Source organism: Trachurus trachurus (assembly GCF_905171665.1).
Source record: "Trachurus trachurus genome assembly, chromosome: 4".
Classification (NCBI taxonomy): domain Eukaryota; kingdom Metazoa; phylum Chordata; class Actinopteri; order Carangiformes; family Carangidae; genus Trachurus; species Trachurus trachurus.
The window spans coordinates 27,457,252-27,463,609 of record NC_139898.1 but is presented as its reverse complement, the minus strand read 5'-3'; positions in this window follow the sequence as shown (position 1 = coordinate 27,463,609).

Below are 6,358 nucleotides of genomic sequence, written 5' to 3'. Positions count from 1 at the left end.
TACATCAGAAATGTCTTGATGCAAACCGGTGGCATTTTCTCCCCTGGGAATTCACCGGAGTATTTTTAGAGCGTGGTCTTATGGTGTATACAGAATGAATCTTACTGCACAGGAAGTGTACAACAAGATCAAGGCGAAGAAGTTAGTTGGACCAAAATATTTTTAATTTACTACATTTTTTTCAAATGCTTGTGCAGCATGCCGTACCATCACAGCCATTTCCTGTACTTCCTGTTCATGTGAGTCTTCGTGGGGCCGAGCCCTGCTTCGCCACATTGGCGCTCAGGCAGCGTTGCACGTTGGCACGACGCCTCGCTGAGTCACTCGTTTCCAAACAGTGACCACCAATCCACCTCGGGGCACCAGCGTTTCCGAAACCATTAAATAGATGGGTTTGGCCTCTCCACCCCACTGGAGCTGCAACCTGCACATAATTGGATTTAACTATCAATTGTTATTAAGGACAATTTGAGAGTTTTTCTCCTTTTGGTTTCACTCTCCGTGTAGTTTTCTGGTATTTCTGAGGCTCCTCATTAACAGGATATAATCTGTTCATGGAACATTTTTCCTAATTTCATCCTCTCCTCCTTTCTCTGTTCTCTCTCCCCCTCATTCCTTCCACTCATCATCTCCCACTCCCTCCCTCCCTCCACCCCTGTTCACCTCCACTCCCACTTTATCCCTTTTAGATCTACACACACACACACACGCACACACTGCTGGTGCCTCCATGCGTGTGTTTCTGATCAGAAAAGTGTGAAGTGTAAACAGCTCAATGTTTAGGCCACTCCTCATTCCTTTGGATTGCAAGATCCTCAGAGTCTTGCAATAAATACATTTTTAAAAAAAGGGGCAATGTTGGTCAACATCTGCGTTTTCCAGGTAGATTGAAATCTACAGATTCTTATTAGTCATTTTAATCAACTTATCAATGCGGCAGAATTGAACTACAGTACTGTAGGTCACCACTCAGCAGCTTCTATGTCATATATTTCAGTAAAGGTCGCACCATGCAGCAGCGTGGAGCGATTTCTAAGACATGTTGTTAGATAATCAGGGCTCATTTCTTTGATGCCTTTTTAATAAATTACAATGTACAAGATTATATAAAGAAATGGTGCCATTTGTGAAATTAGCTCTGACTGTCGATCATTTGTTCAAATGCCCCAAATAAGTTGTTGGTTTGGTTACTATGACGACTTTTAGTTTAACTTTAAACCTGAGAAAACATTAGTTGAGGCAAAGGAAAGGAAAGGAAAGGAACCACTTTTGGGAGGTAACAAATTTGGGGCTGGACAATCCAGACCAAACCAGACGAGCTTGAATGAACTATGTTTTCATTATTGTTTTAGAGCATAAAATACTATGTGACAGAAGAATATCACCAAAGTCTTGACAAGAAACTCTGCAGCCATCTTGGCGAAGCCTCCAGGAGTCAAAATCACACCAACAAGACCAGACATCCATCTGGATGAATGAGAGTCTGAGCTGCACTTACTGCGTGTTAGGATCCCCAGATGGACGATCACTAGAAATGTTTGGTGACTTTGCCTCATAATAAGATTTACCCCAGAAAGAGTAGCTGCTGCTACTGATGTGGATCCAAATAAACAATGAAACAGTATTTTTCCACAGGTCACAGTTCTACAACAACAACAGAAATGTCTTGATCTGTTTCCTGTGTTGACAAAATTAAAAAAACAGCCAAGGACAGATAACACAAAAAGAGAAAAACAAAAGTCCAAACCTACTCTGATGAACTTTCTCTTGCAGTGTCTATGTTTTTTTTGGGATGTTCCTATCTTGGATCAGTGTAATTCCTGGGGTTGGATCGTCCTTGTTTTGTCGCACATGTGATAACAGCAGAATGTCTACGGCAGAGTTGGTGGAAGATGTTTACAGTGTTAACTCTGGGCCGTGTTGACGAGTCCGTCACCTTCACATTAGAGATTATCCTGGTTCAGCCTGTTCTCCTTGGAAAGATGTGATGCAAATTATCTAATAAAGGTCACAGACAAGTAAACCTCTGCACAATACTCACTGAACGATATCCTATGAATTAACGAACTGTCAGAGTGACACTAATCATAATTGATCCCTGGTATGTGATTGTATTAGTGTCCTATTTTTCATTCTCAGTTGGACTGGCAGATTTTGTCCTTTTAACAGCTTTTTCATCACATATACGGTATAAACCTAAAATATACAAATATACTGATACGCCTTAGAGAGAGCAGAAATCAACAGACCAGAATAAAAAAATAAAGTCCAAAAAACAGGAAGACTCAAATGTGGAGTCTGAACTGGTTTAAAGTGTGTTGAGGCAGGTAGACGAGCTCACGGCTCTCTGGTCTCCGTCTGCAGTGATAAACATCTGTGACGGGCCGGTGACGGCTGGAGAGAGTCGACAGCTATGAGTGATGGTAATTGTGAAAGAGCGACGACTTCTATCTTTGGTCCACAAACCAACAAACTCCCAACTGACCACTGTTAAGTATTTTGCCACCATGGCAACACCACTGTCCACCAGAGACACAAACAAGCAAACAAACCGCCTGCATGACCACCTGCTCTCTCTCTGTCCCTCTCTCTCTCACACACACACACATACACACACACACACACATACACAGACAATGTAAAACCCGTGTGAATCCATGTTTAGCATGGCACAGCATAGCAGTGTGTTGTCTGTGTGTGTGTGTTCTGGTATTCACATTATTAACTTCCTCAGCTCATGAAATTCAGGAAGGCACAAAAACAGCTGGTGCAGCTCAGAGAGTCGACCTGAGGACTGGAAGAATGACCGGATGCAAAAATGGATCATAAGAGTCAGACAGTGTCTATTAAAAGTCTTTAATTATATATATATATTTTCCATCTGAAAGATCCTCATATGCTTCTCCTCCTTTTATTTTGACAATTTACTGTCTGTTGCTCTATGAAAGTGTTTAATAATCTGCATCCGTCTATTTTTTCCATGTGCACAGTAATGTCTTTTATTTCTAAGCTAAACTTCTTCACTCTATACTTATAATAGTTCCTCTTAACATGAGTCACGTGTTGATTTCAGGAAGTTCACTGAGAGGGAGGAGTCGGCGCTTGCTGCCGCCACACGAGTCTGTTTTTTTGTTTTGTTTTGTTTTTTGGGAGTTCAGTGAAGGTGACTGGAGACTGGAGCTGTCCTAAATCTGTGCCTTTTATAATAGTAAATAACAAATACTAAATAATAAAAAAATAACAAACTTCATTTATATAGCACAAAGTTACAAAGTGCTGTACAGATAAAATATTTTAAGATACATAAAGCAAGGAGAAACCAGTGACAAATAATGACCCGCCCTATGAAAGATAAGAATAAAAGTAAGGTACATGGTATTTAAGACTGAAAGAAAAAAAAAAAGCAGTATAAACGCCTGACAAAATAACTGCTGGCTGGGGGGTTGGAAATGTCTTTTTGTGAAAGTGAGTTAAAAGAGATCTAAAATGTGTTAAAGAGCCAGATAATTCATAAACCCTGAACTCTTTGGTGAGCAGAAAAGCACAGACAATAATAAACTCCTTCCTTTTTTTTCCCCGTTTTTAATGCAGCCAGATGCTTTAATCAAATAAAACCATGCGTGCTACACGTGTGTGTGTCGGTGTTCATCAACAAATGTACAGCACATGATCCAAATTAGAGGCTGCAAGTGGAAAACACATACTGGTCCTGATCTAATGAGCCCAGCAGCTGTAAATGACACGGCTGGTAAAAATCACACATTATGATACTTAACATAAGACTATGCTATAATTTCATCCATGTGCTTCAGACTTGGCCCATTTAATTTTTACATCAATAGCAATAAACCTTTTTCCAATTTAATATTACAAAAAAAAAGGTAAAAGTTGATCTCTTTAACACAAATATCCAGAGAAAACACCTTCAACTAAACAGACCGTCAGACTAACATGCCTCAAATATGTGAAATATGAGCACACACACATGTGGGTTTAACTGATGCCTCCTATTTCACCCTCTAATTGTTCTAATTGGAGCATCTCTGCTGCATTTCAATCTCTGCCAACAAGGAAAGTACCTGGCGCGCTCACACACACACACACACACACACACAGATTCCCATTCTAGACACGTAATCATACGCTGCAGCCAACAAACAGTAATATGATAAAATGAATATGTGCCTGGACGCAGTGTGTGAGTGTGCATGTTTTGTTTTGCTTTTTTATGCTGAAGGTGCTCTCACAGGAATGCTCTTATGTGGGTCAGATGTTGAGCTGGCGTTTTTTGGAGGATGCTGCGTGTGTGTTTGTGTGTGAAGGATGCCATTAGCTGAACAAATCTGGCCTTTGTGGTAATGATAGGGGTGGCAGGCTGCCAGGCAGACAGATAATACCACAGTAGTTGGTGACTGAGTGATTTCAACTAGAGGCTGTTTCACCTCAGCAACGGCTCCTAAAAAACACTGCAGGTCGGACTCGGGGCCCCGGCAGCGCTCGCACTGTGATCTCAGGAATGTGCAAATGTTATGTTTTTTTTCACTTCTGCTGTGTATCGCTGTGTACAGTATATTTGGCACTTGATGCTTCCTTGTTGCTCACATGTCACCGGTCAGCCCGAGCCGTGTTGGCGGCGCTCTGATATTTCTTTCCCCTGTGGATCAGGTTGGAGTCGCTGGAGCTGGAGCTCAAGCTGCTTCACATGTTGATTTGTTACTTGTTACGCAACTTTAAGACCCACTGGTGTAAAATCTGATACAGACCTTCATGGTTGGCAGAGGATGAATTAACTTGGTGATCGCCTGGCTTCACATTTAGCACAACAAATGTCACTTTCCATGTTTAAACAGAGGTTTTGATTTTTATCTATATTGTGTCTTTTCTGCAGTAACCCTGATATATATTACCCGAAACATGATTTGTATCATAACCTACCTCGGTAACACACACTATTAAGCATTAGTTAAGCTTGAAATACTGAATTAATAATTTATAACACATGAATACTCATTAGCATGTAGTTTATAAACACAGTTAAAAATGTTTTACTCATCACTGATAAGCACTAACTGTATTTAAAACTACATACTAATGAGTATTCATGTGTTATTAATGAAGAATTCAGTATTTATTAATGCTTAACTAATGCTTAATAGTGTGTTCTTATTATAAAGTGTTACCCCTACCTCTTCAGTGAAAAGCTTTACATCATTACATGGAGACTCTGATGCTTCTTTCCCTTTCTTTTGCACTTGGGGAGATGCGATTGGTTGCCAGATTATGTCGACTGGCTGCTTTTTGTTAGAAGCCATTTGCTTGATGAAGGTCAAGCAGCAAAATGTTGCAAGGAAATTGTTTAATCCAAGTTGCACAGGATTTTGTAATTCCTCGCCCACTGCCTCCTCACTAAATACATGTGCAAAGTCCCTCCTGAGTCTTTTGCATTTAGTTTTTTGTCAATTATAATCCAAAACACACACTGTCGGATACTGACATCCATCTAAATACCACACAGGGAGAGTGAGACGTTACTACAGAGACAGGCTGAACCAGGACTTCAGGTTCACAAACTCTTCATTAGACTAAATGTCAAATGCAGCGGAGCCAGAACTTTTCCATCACTTCTTATTATAACGTGGCCAAATTTAATTAAAATGTGACTTGTTTGACTGAAAGTGCATATTGGAAACGTTCTTAATATTAATCCTGAACTTTTCTAGATCACAGAAAATGCAGGACATTATAGTGATTAACTGCTTTGCAAAGAAATTAAAGCCAGAGAATCTGCAGCTTTTTCATCTTTGCATTTCTCTTAACCAATTTTGCCTCCTTTTAAAACTCTGCCTTTTTCAATTGAAAGATGTCTGAGAAGGCACATGTATCACCTCATGAACTTTCTATATAGGAAACAACTGGCAATAAAAATAACAACACACATGGCACTGTGGGTGACTAATTTTTATAACGCAGCTTGAGGTCTGTTTTTGTTTGTGAAGACACTGCCTTCCAGATGGGCTAGAAAACTGCCGGTTAACGATGAGAGAGGAGGAGACTGGATGTTTTTTTTTTTATAGCTGCTGCTTCCTCTAACAACTTTAGAAAGTCTGAAGCCTCTGAAAAAATATAACCGTGCAGCAATTACACGTATTAGAGCGGAGCGGATGCATTGTTTTGTTCCTGCTCTGCTCAGTATCTTCTGAAAACTCACAGAAGTAATATCTCCACTTGGAATAAACTGGACTCATGCGCAGCTCAGTCACCAAGACAACAGTGAGATTTCGCAGTATAATGCATGGGAAACTGAGCAAACAAAGCAGCTTGTCACACACACACACACACACACACACACACACACACA